This window comes from Sciurus vulgaris (assembly GCF_902686455.1).
Source record: "Sciurus vulgaris genome assembly, chromosome: 4".
NCBI lineage: Eukaryota > Metazoa > Chordata > Mammalia > Rodentia > Sciuridae > Sciurus > Sciurus vulgaris.
The window spans coordinates 95,011,808-95,031,455 of NC_136464.1; the positions used below are offsets into that span (position 1 = coordinate 95,011,808).

The 19,648-nt window shown below is 39.3% G+C and overlaps 1 pseudogene across 1 annotated transcript; it reads left to right on the forward strand.

Annotated features, from left to right (window-relative positions):
- Positions 1-758: 758 nt before the first annotated feature.
- On the forward strand, positions 759-1,794 carry LOC306659610 (nucleophosmin-like; annotated as a pseudogene). The gene is made up of 2 exons: positions 759-1,327; positions 1,364-1,794. The product of its transcript is annotated as a nucleophosmin-like (transcript).
- Positions 1,795-19,648: the final 17,854 nt, after the last annotated feature.

The following is a 19,648-nucleotide window of genomic DNA, read 5'->3' on the forward strand; positions in this document are numbered from 1 at the left end:
TACATTCTTGGGAAACCAGTCAGCAGACAGGCTTGAAAAAAAAATTGCTCAGCCCGATCATCACCCCCAGTTTTATATTCTGTGCCTACAAAACTCCACCGTCTCCGTGAGGAAACCAAGGCCCTTTTATCTTATCTCCATAATTTATTTCATCTGAATACTCATTCTTTCCAAATGTTCTTAAAGAATTCATTAAACCTGTCCCTTCAGATTTACAGTACCTCCACCAAATTTCCTACTACTGCACAGCCTGTCTCAAGGTTAACCCCAACTCTAATGTGAGACCACACCCATTTCCCACACACCAAGGTGGAGGAATTCTTCCTGCCATTGACTGGCAGCTTGACTTCATCCACACTCTCCCTGTAAAAAAGACCAAATGGCTTAAGGCTTTTCCAACTAGCAATAAGAGGGTTCCACAGTAGCAATCCAACTTTTCTGGGAAATAATTCCACACTTTTGTTTACCTACCTCCCTCCAGTCCAATAATGGCCCCAAGTTTACTTCCTCTATTACCCAAGAATTTGCTTAAATTTTAAACGTAAAATGAAACTTCCACATTCTCTATCATCCACAGTCCTCTGGAAAGGTTGAAAGGCCAGGTGTTACCTGGCTCCCTATAAAATTTAAAGAACCATGACAGAAAACACCTTCAGTAGCATTTATGCAAGAGTTGCCTCCACAGCAGCAATGACCTTACTCCAAGAGGTCTAAACAATGCATTACCTTAAGCAATTCCATAAGAATTACACTGGAAAATGGCAAACTCAAGTACATATTGATCAGAAAATTCTAAGCAAGGTCCAGCAGCTAAAAGACTCTGTTATGCCTAGCATGATCCCGTCCTGCAAATCTCTTCTCTAGGGCAGCAGCCTATTTTCCACCCGACTTCTTTCCCACCTACGCACGGGCTACCACCCCATGGAAGATTTGATGGACATGAGACCCCTGAGGCCCCAGAACTATCTTTTCAGTTGTGAGCTAAATGTTGACAAAGATTATCACTTTAAGGTGGATAATGATGAAAATGAACACCAGTTATCCTTAAGAACGGTCAGTTTAGGGGCTGGTGCAAAGGATGAATTGTACATTGTTGAAGCAGAGGCAATGAATTATGAAGGCAGTCCAATTAAAGTAACATTGGCAACATTGAAAATGTCTATACAGCCAATCGTTTCCCTTGGGGGCTTTGAAATTACACCACCTGTGGTCTTAAGGTTGACGAGTGGTTCAGGGCCTGTGCATATTAGTGGGAAGCACTTATAGCTGTGGAGGAAGATGCAGAATCAGAAGATGAAGAGGAGGAGGATGTAAAACTCTTTTAAGTGTGTCTGGAAAGTGATCTACCCTTGCTGGAGAGTAGCGATCTACCCCACCTGGAGGTGGTAGCAAGGTTCTCCAGAACAAAGTAAAACTTGCTGCTGATGAAGATGACAATGATGATGAAGACGATGAGGAGGAGGAGGAAACTGAAGAAAAAGCTCCAGTGAAGAAATATGTACAAGATACTCCAGCCAAAAATGCACAAAAATCAAACCAGAATGGAAAAGACTCAAAACCATCAACACCAAGATCAAAAGGTCAAGAATCCTCCAAAAAACAGGAAAAATGTCTAAAACACCAAAAGGACCTAGTTCTGTAGAAGACATTAAAGCAAAAATGCAAGCAAGTATAGAGAAAGGTGGTTCTCTTCCCAAAGTGGAAGCCAAGTTCATCAATTATGTGAAGAATTGCTTCCAGATGACTGACCAGAAGGCTATTCAAGATCTCTGGCAGTGGAGGCAATCTCTTTAAGACAACAGTTTAAATAGTTTGTTAAAAATTTCCATCTTCGGATGCTTTCAAGATGGCGGCCTAGAGGGTGGCTGCATTTCATGTTGCTCCAGGACTCAGGATTCAAAAGAGGAGATATTGAGACGCTTGGGACCAACTCAAAGCAGCCGGGTGACTCTCACCCCCTGGGGGGGCATCCCGGATGGGACGGGGGTCCCGGAACGCAGGAAACTTTGTGAAGTAGAACTGCCGGCGAGACGCCCCTCCCCCCGCTGGAGCAGTGAACTCGGACAACTGGGAGCGCCGTAAAGGAGGCCGCTCGGCACAGCGCTGGGACTCGGAGCACCCACTGGGGCTCCGGCGGCTGCCCAGGGGAAGAGTGGCGAGGAGAACTGTGTGGACTCAGGACACCGGGGCCTGCCCTGAGGAGGAGGAGAGGAGCGTGGCCACTTGGATTCGGAGAGACGGCACCAGAGCTACAGGCGGTTGCCAGAGGAGAAGCTGTGCGGCGAGCTGTTTGGAATCAGAACGACGCTTCTGAACCCCGGGGCCTGCCCTGAGGACTAGGAGGAAGAGGAACGCGGCCGCTTAGATTCGGGTGACTACACCAGAGCTACAGGCGGTTGCCAGAGCAGGGGCTGCGTGGCGAGCTGTTTGGACTCTGACCACTTCTGAACCCCGGGGCCTGCCTGGAGGAGTAGGAGAAGGAGGAGGAGGAGGGCGGCGGGTCCTTTGGACTCGCAGTGACTGCATTAGCGCTCCAGGCGGCTGCTCAGAGGAGAAGGCGAGTGGTGAGTTGTTTGGTCTTAAAGTGATAGCTCCTGAACACAGGGGGGCTGCCTGGAGGAGAAGCGTGGTGGGACACTTGGTCTTGAGTGGCCGCACTTGAGCTCCGGGCGGTGCCCAGAGGACCCGTGCAGCGGGTCACGTGGATTCAGAGCCACTCAGAGGGACTGCTCCTGAACACCCGGGGGGTTATCTGGAGAAGGAGGAGGAACGGGGAGGGTCACTTCGACTCGGAGTGATTGATTGCCCCGGGCTACAGGTGGGGGAGGCACGAAGTGAGTTTCTTGGACTCCTAGTGACCGCACCAGAATACTGGGCGGCTGTCTGGAGGAAGAGGCCTGTGGCGGGTCTCTGGGACTCAGAGTGATTGTTCGGGGCCACAGGTGGCTGCTCAGAGGAGGGGCCACGCAGCCAGGCGATTAGGTGCAGAGCAGGGTCCCAGGATCTAGGAGGCTTCTGGGTGGAAGAGCCGCACAGAGATAGGCTTAGGGCGGAGAGAAGGTTCCAGGCCTGTGGGCAAATTCTCTGAGGAGGGGCAGCCTAAGGAGATTCATCTGCGAAGGGTGAGGCTCCCAGGCCCAGGAGGTAGGGCCGGGCCCCTGGAAACTTTGCAGAGGAAGGCAGCCCAGCCCAGGCAGTAGCTGTAAATTGAGGGGAACCTCTAGGAGGAAACTGACCAGCGAGACCTCCCCACTGGGTGAGTCTTCCCTGCCTGGTGAGGTTTCCCCACAAGGACGGTAAAACCAGAGACACAGGCCCAAACAGGCCTTGCCTCAGCCCACAGCCTAGGTCCGCTTTGGATGACCATTGGTCAACAAGTGGAGGCACCTCTGCCCACTAGCAGGGAATATACCCCACCTGAAGGCCACCACTCCTAGAGAGGCAGCTTCCTTGTGGAGCACCGCATTATCAACTTCCTCCAAGACTTCAGCCTACTGAAGGCTAAGAGGGGATATATATAGAAATCTTCAGGGACATTGTAAATCAACAGAGGAAATCTGCAATATCTCAGCGGTCCACTGATATCTGAACAATATGAGAAAACAAGGAAAGAAAATGCTGCAAACAAATCTAGATGTTACATCAATAAAACCCAATGACAGCATGGCAGAAGAAATGACAGAAAAGGAGTTCAGAATGTACATAATTAAAATGATCAGAGAAGCAAATGATGAGATGAAAGAGCAAATGCACGCACTGAATGATGAGATGAAAGAGCAAATGCAAGCATTGAATGATCGCACCAATCGACAGTTAAAAGAGCAAATACAGGAAGCAAAAGATCATTTCAATAAAGAGTTAGAGATATTGAAAAAAAACCAAACAGAAATCCTTGACATGAAGGAAACAATAAACCAAATTAAGAACTCCATAGAAAGCATATCCAATAGGATAGAACACCTGGAAGACAGAACCTCAGACATTGAAGACAAAATATTTGACCTTGAAAACAAAGTTGAACAAACAGAGAAGATGGTAAGAAATCATGAACAGAATCTACAAGAACTATGGGATATCATGAAAAGGCCAAATTTAAGAATTATTGGGATTGAGGAAGGTCTAGAGAAACAAGCCAAAGGAATGAACAACCTATTCAATGAAATAATATCAGAAAATTTCCCAAATCTGAAGAATGAAATGGAAAATCAAGTTCAAGAGGCTTACAGGACTCCAAATACACAAAATTACAACAGACCCACACCAAGGCACATTATAATGAAAATACCTAACATACAAAATAAAGACAGAATTTTAAAGGCTGTGAGAGAAAAGAACCAAATTACATTCAGGGGGAAACCAATACGCATATCAGCAGATTTTTCAATCCAGACCCTAAAAGCTAGAAGGTCCTGGAACAACATTTTTCAAGCCCTGAAAGAAAATGGATGCCAACCAAGAATCTTATACCCAGCAAAACTTACCTTCAAATTTGACGATGAAATAAAATCCTTCCATGATAAACAAAAGCTAAAAGAATTTACAAAAAGAAAGCCAGCATTACAGAACATTCTCAACAAAATATTCCATGAGGAAGAGATGAAAAACAAAGAAGCAAATCAGCAAAGGGAGGAATTATCCTAAAGGAATTGTCAAATAAAGGAGGAAACAAGTTGTGTCAAACAAATAAATAAACAAAATTTTAAAAATGAACCAAATGACCGGGAAACCAAATCATTTCTCTATAATAACCCTGAATGTTAATGGCCTGAATTCATCAATCAAAAGACATAGACTGGCAGATTGGATTAAAAAGAAAGATCCAACAATATGTTGCCTGCAAGAGACTCACCTCATAGAAAAAGATACCCATAGACTAAAGGTGAAAGGATGGGGAAAAACATACCATGCACATGGACTCAGCAAAAAAGCTGGAGTATCCATCCTCATTTCCGATAATGTGGACTTCAAGCCAAAGTTAGTCAGAAGGGATAAAGAAGGACATTTCATACTGCTTAAGGGAAGCATAAATCAGCAAGATATAACAATCATAAACATCTATGCCCCAAACAGTGGCTCATCTATGTATGTCAAACAAATCCTTCTCAATTTCAGAAACCAAATAGACCACAACACAATAATACTAGGTGATTTTAACACGCCGCTCTCACCACTGGACAGATCTTCCAGACAAAAATTGAACAAAGAAACCATAGATCTCAACAACACAATCATTAATTTAGACTTAACGGACATTTATAGAATATACCATCCAACCAAGAGTGAATACACTTTCTTCTCAGCAGCACATGGATCCTTCTCTAAAATAGACCATATATTATGCCACAAAGCTAATGTTAGCAAATACAAGAAGATAGAGACACTAGTATGTATTCTATCAGATCATAATGGATTGAAGTTAGAAATAAATGAAAGAGTAAAACACAGAAACTATTCCAACATCTGGAGATTAAACAATATGCTATTATATGATGAATGGATAACAGAAGATATTAGGAAGGAAATTAAAAAATTCTTAGAGGTAAATGAGAACAAAGAAACATCGTATCAAAATCTGTGGGACACTATGAAAGCAGTACTTAGAGGGAAATTTATTTCATGGAGCGCATTTAATAAAAGAAGTAAAACTCAACAAATAAACGACCTAACACTACAGCTCAAAGCCCTAGAAAAAGAAGAACAGAACAGCACCAAAAGTAGTAGAAGACAGGAAATAGTTAAACTCAGAGCTGAAATCAATGAAATTGAAACAAAAGAAACAATACAAAAAATTGACAAAATAAATAGTTGGTTCTTCGAAAAAATAAACAAAATTGATAAACCTTTAGCCACACTAACAAAGAGAAGACGAGAGAAAACCCAAATCACTAAAATTCGGAATGAACAAGGAAATATCACAACAGACAGGATGGAAATACAAAACATAATTAGAAGCTATTTTGAAAATCTATACTCCAACAAAATAGAAAATTTCGAAGACATCAACAGGTTTCTAGAGACATATGAATTGCCTAAACTGAATGAGGAGGACATAAACAATTTAAATAGACCAATTTCAAGTACTGAAATAGAAGAAGTCATCAAAAGCCTACCAACAAAGAAAAGTCCGGGACCAGATGGGTTCTCAGCCGAGTTCTACAAAACCTTTAAGGAAGAGCTCATTCCAATACTTCTCAAAGTATTCCATAAAATAGAAGAGGAGGGAACCCTCCCAAACTCATTCTATGAAGCCAATATCACACTGATACCTAAACCAGACAGAGACTCATCAAGGAAAGAAAATTTCAGACCAATATCCTTAATGAACATCGACGCAAAAATTCTCAACAAAATTTTAGCAAATCGCATACAAAAACATATTAAAAAGATAGTGCACCATGATCAAGTGGGTTTCATCCCAGGGATGCAAGGTTGGTTCAACATCAGGAAATCAATAAACGTAATTCACCATATTAATAGACTTAAAGTCAAGAATCACATGATTATTTCAATAGATGCAGAAAAAGTATTTGATAAAATACAGCACCCCTTCATGCTCAAAACACTAGAAAAAAGAGGGATAGTGGGAACATTCCTTAACATTGTAAAGGCCATTTATGCTAAGCCCATGGCTAATATCATTCTAAATGGTGAAAAACTGAAAGCATTCCCCCTAAAAACTGGAACAAGGCAGGGATGCCCTCTTTCACCACTTCTATTCAACATCGTTCTTGAGACTCTGGCCAGAGCAATTAGACAAACCAAAGAAATTAAAGGGATACGAATTGGAAAAGAAGAACTCAAACTATCCCTGTTCGCTGATGACATGATTATATATTTAGAGGAACCAGGAAATTCCACCAGAAAACTCTTAGAAGTCATAAGTGATTTCAGTAAAGTAGCAGGTTACAAGATCAATGCCCATAAATCCAACGCATTTTTATACATAAGTGATGAATCTTCAGAAAGAGAAATTAGGAAAACTACCCCATTCACAATAGCCTCGAAAAAAATAAAATAGTTGGGAATCAATCTCACAAAAGAGGTGAAAGACCTCTACAATGAGAACTATACAACACTAAAGAAAGAAATTAAAGAACACCTTAGAAGATGGAAAGATCTTCCATGTTCTTGGATAGGAAGAATTAATATTGTCAAAGTGGCCATACTACCTAAAGTGCTATACAGATTCAATGCAATTCCAATTAAAATCCCAATGATGTACCTTACAGAAATAGAGCAAGCAATTATGAAATTCATCTGGAAGAATAAGAAACCCAGAATAGCTAAAGCAATCCTTAGCAGGAAGAGTGAAACAGGGGGTATTGCAATACCAGATCTTCAACTCTACTACAAAGCAATAGTAACAAAAACGGCATGGTATTGGTACCAAAATAGAAAGGTAGATCAATGGTACAGAATAGAGGACACGGACACAAACCCAAATAAATACAATTTTCTCATACTAGACAAAGGTGCCAAAAATATGCAATGGAGAAAAGATAGCCTCTTCAACAAATGGTGCTGGGAGAATTGGAAATCCATATGCAACAGAATGAAACTAAACCCATATCTCTCACCATGCACAAAACTAAACTCAAAATGGATTAAGGACCTCGGAATCAGACCAGAGACCCTGCAGATTATAGAAGAAAAAGTAGGTCCAAATCTTCACCTTGTTGATCTAGGATCAGACTTCCTTAACAGGACTCCCATAGCACAAGAAATAAAAGCTAGAATCAACCACTGGGATAGATTCAAACTAAAAAGCTTTCTCTCAGCAAAAGAAACTATCAGCAATGCGAAGAAAGAGCCTACAGAATGGGAGAATATCTTTGTCAATCATACTTAAGATAGAGCACTAATCTCCAGAATCTATAAAGAACTCAAAAAACTTTACTCCAAGAATTCAAATAATCCAGTCGACAAATGGGCTAAGGAAATGAATAGACACTTCACAGAGGAAGATCTACAAGCAATCAACAAACATATGGAAAAATGTTCAACATCTCTAGTAATAAGAGAAATGCAAATCAAAACCACCCTAAGATTCCATCTCACCCCAATTAGAATGGCGATTATCAAGAATACGAGCAACAACAGGTGTTGGCGAGGATGTGGGGAGAAAGGTACACTCATACATTGCTGGTGGGGCTGCAAATTAGTGCAGCCACTCTGGAAAGCAGTGTGGAGATTCCTTAGAAAACTTGGAATGGACCCTCCATTTGACCCAGCTATCCCACTCCTTGGCCTATACCCAAAGGACTTAAAATCAGCATACTACAGAGACACAGCCACATCAATGTTCATAGCTGCTCAATTCACAATAGCCAGACTGTGGAACCAACCTAGATGCCCTTCAATTGATGAGTGGATAAAGAAACTGTGGTATATATATACAATGGAATATTACTCAGCCATAAAGAATGATAAAATTATGGCATTTGCAGGCAAATGGATGAAATTGGAGAATATCATGCTAAGTGAGATAAGCCAATCTCAAAAAGCCAAAGGACGAATGATATCGCTAATAAGTGGAGGATGACACATAATGGGGGGGAGGGAAGGGTTAGTGTTAGGGTTAGAGTTAGGGTTAGGGAGGGGGGCAAGTATGGAGGAAGGAAGGACTGTATAGAGGGTAAAGAGGGGTGGGAGGGGTGGGGGGAAGGGAAAAAATAACAGAATGAATCAAACAACATTACTCTATGTAAATTTATGATTACACAAATGGTATGCCTTTACGCCATGTACAAACAGAGAAACAACATGTATCCCATTTGTTTACAATAAAAAAAAAAAATTGGCATAGTATCCACAAAAAAAAAAAAAAAAAAAAAAAGATACAGGCTAGACCAGACCAGAAAAAAAAATGTCAGAGGCCATTGTGTATACCAAAGATTTCATTGTTTCACAACACTTTTATTTTAATTACACACAAACACAAATATATTCTTTCACAAAACTTTTGTTATATACATACATTTAGATTATATTTACCAACCATCATGTTGATGTATAATAGTAATTCAATAGTTTCTGGTTTAATCTACATGACTGATTCAAATTCAACACCTACCTTTGGTTTAAAAAAATTGTTTTTTGTGGGGGTGAGGGTAGGGTACTAGGGATTGAACTCAGGTGCACTTAACCATTGAGCCACATTTCCAGGCCATTTTTTGTATTTTATTTAGAGACGGGGTCTCACTGAGTTGCTTAGGGCCTCGCTAAGTTGCTGAGGCTGGCTTTGAACTCTTCAAGCCACTGGGATTATAGGTGTGCGCCACCATGCCCAGCTAAAATTCTTTTTTTTTTTTTTTTTTTTTTTTGTGGTGCTGGGGATTGAACCCAGGGTCTTGTGCATACAAGGCAGGCACTCTACCAACTAAGCTATATTCCCAGCCCTAGCTAAAATTCTCAATGAAATAAAAATGATTTTTAAAAAGAAAACACAAGCTAAAACTCATTTTGAAGTTATTGATATTGCTGTGATAACCTTCTTGTGTCTTCCCAAATTTTATTCAAGTCAGATATTTGCGTATTTGTTTTGTGCATTTTCTTTTCTTTTCTCTTGGGATCTCAGGTACACCGAATTGGATTTATCATAATCCTTGGTTATGATACTCTGCCATATGTCATCATCATGCTAATTAAACAACTATTTTTGTCATCAGAAAAAAAAAAAAAAAACATGATCATACCTTCGTTCGTGTTGCCTACCTCTGTGATTTTTCCCTCCATTTATACCTTTAGCATTTTGGTGGATTCCCTAAAACTAGGCCAGTCAACTTCCTGATATATATGGCTCCACTTAGGTGTGATGTTAAAAAAAACAGTACTGCTGAAAAATCATTTCAGTGGGCAGTGTTTCTGTATTTCTACTTGGTTTTTAGCCTCATATGGAAATAACCTGAGGTATTCATAGACTTCTATTCCTTTATATTCATATCCTTATATCCTATATTCATGTACTCCAAGGCAAACTATTGCCTTGCTAGAAACCTGAAAGAGCAAGACTGAAAGATCAGAGAGAAGGAATTTAAGTATGTGGCATTTTGAAGGTCTTCCAAATATGACCATAAAGTGTGCGGAAATGTCTCACACTGATGCATTCAAGAATATCATCCACAAACAAGACACTCAATAACCAGATAGACATGACAACCCATTTAATGAACATCAGCCTGGCTCCATCCTTGACCACTCTAGTGCCTCTGAAATGGGTGCACAAATGGAGTTATCAGTGTAAATGAAGATGGAGGCTGTATATAGGCCCAGAAGTATTAGGTACTCAGTATGCTACCATTCCCCAGCCCCTTTGGAATGAAATTCTTGGTCCTCATCCTGAGCAAGCAACATAGACCAGTTGATATGCTGGCAAAAGGTGAGCAGAATCCAGAAAGTGTTGTTTGTATAAAAGGGAGAAAATAAATAATAAAATTTAATCTATGAGATCTATAACTGGTTCTATGAGTGATGTAGTTGGCCATCACTAGGAAGAGGTAATGACAGAGAGTACTTAATTTGGGGCATGAGCAGATTTTAGATGTGCAAAGCTTAGATTGCAGAATATATGTTTGTTGCCTCATGTCACAGTCTCTCAGCCTACCTCTGTCTCAAGCATTTTCCCTGCATCCTGTGTCTATCTCTGAGTTTCTGCCTGGGGCTTTCCCCAAAGTCATGGAATGTCAATTGAAAAGTGTGTAGGTACAGACCAGAGATGTACGAGACCATCTCACAATGCAGTGTTCCACTACTGAGGGATAGGAGTAAATGACCTAGCTTCCTGTCCTATAGAAGTACAATTCTGAAGTGCATCCTGTTGTTCTCAGAAGGGTTCCTGCAGAATTAAGTACCAGTTGTTCACACTAGAGAACAATATGCCAGTCCCTTTAGATTTTGGTCTTTTATTTCTCCCTTTTCCTATTTATTCTTTATTGAAATGGAAAGGGTTCCGTCCTACTTCCATCTCTTGGTTCCCAGATCTATGTGTTCTAGTTGCTGGAGGTAGAGCACAGTATCATGGTCATATTCTATATCCTGAATATATTCTATATCCTGAAGGAGAGCACACAAACCCTACAGAGCATAATTTCCAACTGGTGAATGTCTAAGTCATCTCAGTCTAGAATAGCAAATTATCATGAAATCATTGACATAAACAGAAACCATATATTTCTCATAGTTTTGGAGATTGGAAGACCTGCTATCTGTGGAGGGACCCACTTCTTTGTACATAAACAGCCTTCTTCTAAGATGCCACAAGACAGAAAAATTGAGGGAGCTTCTCAGAGTCTCTTTTATAAGAGCACTAATCTCACTTATGAGGACTCCATCCTCATGACCTTGTTTCCTCCAAAAGATACTGTTAGCAGATACCATCACATTAGGGACCAGGGTTTCAACATACGAATTTGTGTGCATGTGTGTATGTGGAGGTGGGGAGACATAAGCATTCACTAAATAGGATTAACTTAGTCAAGGTTCAAAGAAGTCATTTCACTCTTCTAATGTGAAAGCATCTTCCAGGAGATGGAGTCACATGCCTATTGATGTCCCTTCTTCAAATGTATATCAGTTCCAAGGACAGTGAATTACTCAAGGATGGGAGGAGTACAATGTGATCAACTTGCTATGAGTTAACTAGCTAATTTGGACTCCTTGATATGGCACTATATTGAGAGCTCAGCATTGGTTTCTGTTGCTAGCTGTGTGAGACATTTGGCAGCAATAGTAGCTAATTCAGCCTTGGTGAGAGGGAGTGCAAATTGTAGGGCCCATGCATAGCCTCTATTTCTAACACCACTAATATACCTTAAGCAGGACCATTGTGTAAAGCCTGGGGTGACTGAGGACACAAGTTGGTATTCTGTTGACCTGGTTCTTTAATATCTCCTCTTATGAATGCTATCTGGTGGCAACAGATTCAATGTGCAGAGAATCATGTACCCATGCCGACTCCTGTAGGTCACCCAGACTACCTTGTTTCCAATTATTTAAATTTACTTTTTCTATGCTCCTAATTAGCAAGACATTTGTCCAGGATAAGCACACTGGGAGGATGTCTCCTCACCACTATCAGGCATGGTCCTCAGTGTGATTGGAACACAATAGTTTATTTCTTTTCCTTTTTTTTTTTTTTAACTAGTTCATTATAGTTATGCATAATATTGGGGTTCATTTTGACATAATTATACAAGCATGGAATATTATTTGTTGCAATTTACTCTCCATTACTTCCTCTTTCTCTCCCCTCCTCCCTCTCCATGATAGTTCATATTCTAATATTCCCTATCCTATCCTATCCTACTGAGCCATCCACTCATAAACTAGGCCTAGTGTTTTTCCCTTCTTGGTCAGCTGGTCACAAGAAATTCCCACAAGGCCATATGTATTAGGTAGGAAAGTGGCAACAGTGGTAGGTAATGCTTGAGTCTGGGCCACCTCTGGGTATAATTCACTTGTGTCCTGTGGAAATGTATCATTTCCTCTTTCCAGTTCTCCCTCTCTTCATCCTCTGTTGACACTTCATTTTCCTTTCTACTAGTCTTTTCCTGGGAGATCCAAGATGGCAGTCTAGAGGGAGGCTGCATTCCTTGTCGCTCCCCAACGCGGGATTCAAGCAGAGGATATCTGTTTCTCGGTGAGGCAGTTTTTGCTGCTTATCGATCCCCTGCTCTTTACCCCATTTGTCTGCTGTGATCACCTGCAATCTGCCAGCTTATGGACGCCTTTTTTGAGAGCAGATTGCTCACTGTCAGGTGTCTATCATCCGCCATTTGCCTGTCTCTCGCCTGTCCATCGCCTGCCTTACCCCTATCCATCACCCAACGCTCGAGGTTCACCTCCTGATTGTCTGACAGCTGCCAGCAGACTGACTGCAGACCACCAGTGGAGAACCAGCTGCCGTCTGCTGCCTGGAAGTTCACTGTTACAGTACCTGAAGGTTTGATTACACGTGGCTGCTGCCATTTTCAGACAACAGCCAGGCCCCGTAGGACCCCTGGCCGAACTGACTGAGTCCGGTCTCCAGGATCCCTCAGCCCGACCAATCACTCCCTGCCTCTGGGGCCCTCACATCAACTGACTGCTCCCTGCTGCCAGGACCCCCAGACCAACTGACTGTGCCCTATCACCGGGAACCCAGACCAACTGATTGCACCTGGCCTCCTGGATCCCACAACCACACCAAACACACCCAACCTCCAGGACCACTGCGGGACCAACTGCATCCTGTCTCCAGGACCTCCAGCTGACAATGTCCACCCCTGAGCTGCAGCTCCCCATTTGCCAACACATTCGGAAGCCAGAGCAGCCATCTTGGATAATCCTGGAAGCCGTAGCTCTGATCTTCAGGTGGGGCAAATCCCATCCTGAGACGCCTGCTGGAGGCTTGAAGCTCATTGTCAGGTACCTCTCATATATCAGGCTACTGAACACTGGGAGGTTTCATTAGTATATGACTGTTATACAGTAGATTTTCTTTTTTCTCTTTTTTAAAAAAAAATTTGTTTTTATTTCTTTACTTTTCTTGCTTTCTTTTCCTTCTGTTTACCTGTTCCCTCAGAGTCGCTTTCTCCCTTATTTACATGCTAACATCCGATTTCTTTTGATTACACTCTCACACTTTCTATTTTCTAGAACTTCTGTATATTCTTTTATTATCCCATTAACAGCCATATTCTTCATCCCTCTGCATCCTCTTTGTCCTCTATTAGAAACTGCAGACATTATTGTAAACCTGTTTGTTTTACCAAAGATAACATTTGAACACATTTTGTTTTTTATGACAATTTTGTTATTGTCCCCATAGGGGCTATTTGGTCTAGGATTGCATAGTGTCTGAATTGGGCACTGCTAATATTGATCTCCCCTTAAAGAAAGGGTTTTGGAAACCTATAGGGCCACTATAAGCCTATAGGGGGAAATCTGTAATACCCCAGATCTGCAGCGCTAGAGGGAAAGATACATGAACAACATGAAAAAACAAGGAAAGAAAATGATCCAAACAAATCTAGATTCTATAGTAATAGTCTTTTCCCATGTATACACATATTTCACAGACACCCACAAACACACAATTAGTTTAATTTTGTACTATTTTTCATGTTTAAATACTGTTTCAAAGATATTAATGGGTATGTAATATTCCATCATATATTTTCTAAAACATTATTTTTCCTATCTTCAATAATTGAAGATAATACCACACAAATAATACAATACCATATAAATCTTTGTCTTTTTCTACAATTATTTCTTTAGGAAAATACCTTACAAAGTGAGTCAAATGATCAAAACTGTTTTCATGATGTTACCATCAGGGAGATTGTGCCCATTTATATTCCTGTCAACAGTACAAACATGAATTTATCCAAGAGCTGCTAATATGAAGTATAAATGTTTTCCTCATTATTTGCTAAATTGGTAAGTGGTCAAGTTATGTTATGGTTGCTTGAGTTTACAATTCTTTGCACTGAACATTTTTCCTTAATTTACTTTCCTGTAAATATCTTCTGTTGTGTTTCCTAGCATGTCCTTTGCCCATTTTCTTTTCTTTGTTTTCTTTTTTTGTATTAGAGATTTGGCTTTTTTTGCCTATCTTTTTTTGGTGGCAGTGGGGAATACTGGGTACTTAAACCAGGGGTACTTTACCATTGAGCTGTATTTATAGTTTCTCTTTTGTTGTTGTTGTTGTTGTTACCAGGGATTGAACCCAGGGGCTCTTAACCACCTTGCCACATCCCCATCATGACTACCCCACTTTTTTTTTTTTTTATTAGAGACAGGGTCTTGCTGGAGTTGCTTAGGACCTTGCTGAGTGGCTGAGGCTTGAAATCATGATCCTCTTGCCTCAAACTCTGGAGTCACTGGGATTACAGGCATGTGCCACCAAGCCCGGTTCCTTTTAAATTTTTGAAATAGAGTCTTGCTCAGTTCAAGAGGCTAGTCTTGAACTTGTGATCCTTATCCTCAGCCCCCCACTATGCCCAGAGGCTAGCCTGTTTTAATGAAATCATTTTATGCTTAATATATTAGCCCTATTCTCACCAATACAAGTGGTAACTGATTTCTTAACTTTTTAAACATTTTTTTATGATAAAATTTGTATATATTTTTATAACCTTCAAGTGTATATATATATATATATATATATACCTTATAGAATGGCTAAATTAGGCTAATTAATATGTGGTACCTCACATAGATATCATTTTGTGGTGAATACTAAAAATACACTTTCATCACTTTTCAAGAATACAATGTTGTTATTAACTATAATCATCAAGTCAAATAGATCTCTTGAACTTCCTTCTAACTGAAATGTTGTATTCTTTGACCAACTTCTCTGCAATCTCCCCCATGACTCTAGCCTCTAGTGACTACCATTCTACTCTCTACTGCTGTGAGTTCAACCATTTTAGATTCCACATATGTTATCCTGTGATTTTTATATTTGCTCCAGAATGTACTATTTTTATCTTACAACAAACTGCTGCTTGTGGTTAGTCAGCTTTCTATTACTAAAACAAAACACCTGAGATAATCAACTTAAAAACAGGAAAAGTTTATTTTGGCTCACTGTTTTGGAGATTTCAGTACATGGTTGGTTGACCCTGTTGCTTCTGGGTCTGTAGCAAGGCAGGATATCACGGCAAGCAGCACGTGGTGGAGCAAGCTGCTCACCTTCATTGGTGGTCAGAGAGAAAGAAAGAGAGAGAGAGGGAAAAAGAGAGACTGGAGTCCCACAGATGTCTTTGAGGGGACACAGGCTAAGGACCAAGCTTTTAACACTTATCCAAACCATAGCATGGTTTTAACTATGAGACTTATTATAGGGCTGGATGTATGTAACAATACCCAGTGCATGAGGGCATCTTCATTTGCATACTTGTTTCTTGTCCTGGTCAGACACTGTAAGAGGGCTAGTAACATTCTAAGAGTTTTTTTCAAAATGGAGACAAGTTCTTTACTGAAGAACAAGATTTTTAGCCAGAGAAGCCTAGGAATGTGCACTGTGACTCTCCTGTTGTGATTTCCCCATATCATTCTTACCTAGCAAAACCCACTGGGTCTGTCATCTTAGAGGGCCCAAGTAGTGGGGCAGCTTATATCACAGCCTGATCCATTTTGAAAGAATTCTCTCTTGCCTTATTGTAATACAGTTGCTTGATTCTATCATGCCTAGTCCATCTAGTACCTCTACCTTACATTTTATGCAGGGTGTGCAGTTGTTTTGATTACACGTCCACTTCTTCCACTGAAGTATTGGGCAGTCACTTTTTTTTCAATGAGTAATAACTACACCTAAGATAAACCTCATTGGCTATGATACTGACACTGCACAAAGTTGGCCAGTCACTTTTCAAAGCACCAACCCTGTAACCCACAATTCCATACCTCTGTGTAAACATTGGAGTTTTGGCTTTACACCTTGGATATAACACCTGCTTATAGATTGTGACACTTATTCAGTGGATTTTGGGAAAATGTTTTTACATATGAGGCTGGAATGGAATATAACGTAAGAGTACATTACTAGGAGAAGGTCATTTTTTCCAGAAAAAAACCTGTGGGATAGTTACTATTTTTCAGTTGCTATAATATTATACTTTTTCTTCTGCCTTAATGATTTTACTCTGATACCAACATGGCTTTTCCCTTTACATCTTGTGTCCTTCAGGCTTTTTTCTCAAGTCACACACAAATGAGAATTTCCTTGACCACGCACTATGTGATCTTCTCCATTAATTTCCTAGCTTTCATTCCTAGGTTTTCTTCCTAGAACCTACCACAATATACCATAACTAAAAAAGAACCAATAAAATTAAAAAATAGCAAACTAAAAATAAAATTATTATTACAATTGGTAAAAGAAAGTATTTTATTTTTTTCCTTCTGTCTTCAACAACTATAATGAAAACTACAAGGATAAGAACTTTTATTTTGCTCACTGCTATAAACCTTACACTAAGAATAGTGCCTGGTAAGTGCTAAAAAGTTATCAAATGTCTTTATGTTTTCGTCATCATACAAAGAATACCAAACTGGCATTACATAAGATGGACTGAGGTTTTAAAAAATAGGAAAAAAGGACTGGGGATATAGCTAGTTGGTAGAGTGCTTGCCTGTCAAGCACAATGCCCTAGGTTCAATCCCCAACACTGAAAAAAAAAAAATGTTGCCTAGAGAAACTCATTACCTGTCCAAGTCTTATCTGAGATATTATAGAAATCATTAAAATATAATTGAATATTGCAATCCTCATCAGAACACCAATGACATTTTTCACAGAACTAGAAAAAACAGTTTTAAAATTCATTTGAACAAATAAAAGACCCAGATAGCCAACGTGATCCTGAACAAGAACAGTGATGCTGGATGCACCACAGTACCAGATCTCAAATTATACTACAGAGCTATAGTAACAAAAACAGCATAGTACTGGCATAAAAACAGATATGAAGACCAAAGGAATAGGATAAAATACACAGAGACAAACCCACATACATTCTCTGAAGTACCAAAAATACATGCTAGAGAAAAGATAACTTTTTCAACAAGTTGTGGTGGGAAAACTGGATACCTATATAAATATAAATACATATGATTACATATAAATATTATCTACATATAAACCACATATTCACATATCATATATTTTAATATGTGTACACAAAGTTTGCCTCTTCATTCTTGTTATTTACTAAAATGTAATTATTTTAGTGAGACTTTCTTTTGCCACCCTTTAAAATAAAATCCCTTCTCTATATACATCTTTCTCTTTTTTTAAAAATAGTCCTGGACAACTCACCTACTATATGTTTTTATTGTTTTAATATTGATTAGATTCTGCGCCTCTCCCATCTCCACCTCCGTTACAGTACTAGGATCCTTAGGATAAAGATTTTTTAATTCACTGTGATTTTCTTAGTGCCTAAAGTAGTTATCTGATGAATTGTAGGCACTCAGTACAATTTTCAAATTATTTTAAATTTGTGTAGGTGTGTTGAATCTTGATGTAATGAGTTAGTTCTTAAATTATGATAAAAGTATATACGTGTTTAAAATGCTCTGTAAAGAAATTCTTAACTGCAGAAGATATGAGAAAAATTTTACTTCACTAAATAGGGAAATTATTTTACTACTTATAATAAAAAATTGGAAAACTTTAAATGTTCAACAACTGAAAAGACTATTTTAGTTGTGTAAAGTACAATATTATACAACAGTTAAAACTTGAGCAACACTGATCAGTATGGATAAACTCCCAAAGAAGAACTGAATAAAAAAGCAAGTTTCAAAGGAGTATACAAGTTACCATTGATGTGAAGACTGGCTTTGAGAAAAATGGAGCTGTTGCAGATTGGCTGACCTTCATGAACACATGCACTGGTGAGAGATTGTACTGGATTAACTGCTATCAATGTCTCATTAGTTGTCTCTTATAAATTTTGATGGTTAATAATTTGTGTTTTGAGATTATGTCCAAGAAACAGTCTCAGGATTGAAGTCTTAGCTACAGTATTATTTTTTTAAAGTATTCTTGTTGGTACAGACTTTATTTTATTTTTGGAGTGGGTAAAACTTTTCATTTCTCTGGTTGTACACGAAGTAGAGTTACACTGTTTGTGTAATCATACATGTACATAGTGTAATGATGTCTGTCTCATTCCATCATCCACCATCTTTCCTTCTCCCCATACCCCGTCCCTCATTTCCTTCTATACAACCAGACTTTATTCTTAATAACAGATTTGCTGTAGTTATTTAGAATGTTCCCAGAAAGTGATAATTAACTTTTCTTTTTTAATGGAGAAGCTCAAGAGATTTAGAAAATGTCATTTCTTTTGTAATAGGTTGAAATAAAAAACAATTCCAAATGCATGCCTGTGTCTAAACCTCTCATAAGATGGTTGGAGTAGAATGAGATGTTGGTAATAAGATTTTACCATAGCATGCAGAAGTTATAGCGTATAAGTACAAAGTATGCCCTTCTTAAAATAAAAACAATCACAAAATATCATAGTAAGTGTTCATCAGACAAATTAGAGTGATGTATGCTTAAGAAGCTCAACATCAATAAAAGTCATTTGTATTAGGAAGGGGAAGTAAGGTGCTGACAGCATTTAGATTAGAGCATCAAATGGCAGTTACCTATGATGCTTACGTACATTGGGGTTACATTCCAATAATTTTGAAATTGAAAATATCATGTCAAAAATGAATTTAATATCCCTAACTTTCTGAACATCATAGCTTATCAACATATATTTCTTTAACCTGTGACTACCTGGCTGACTGGTTGCTGAGGCTTGCTGCTGCTTAGTAATATGAGGGAGTATTATGCAACATATTACTAGCCTGGGAGAAGATCAAAATTCAAAACTTGGAAGTATGATTTCTACTGAATGTGTGTTGCATGCATACCACCATAAAGTAAAAAAAAACAATTCTAAGCCAAACTATCTTTGAAAACCATCTATCTACAAATTTCTGTCTTTAGGTTATGTCAAATATGAGATAGAGATGGTACCTTGTGATGTGACAGTGAGAAAACTAAAACAACATGGGGAGAACTGCTCATTGACTTGGAAGAAAATAAATACTGTAGGGAAGGATCAATTAACAATTCAATTCAATTTACACAGTT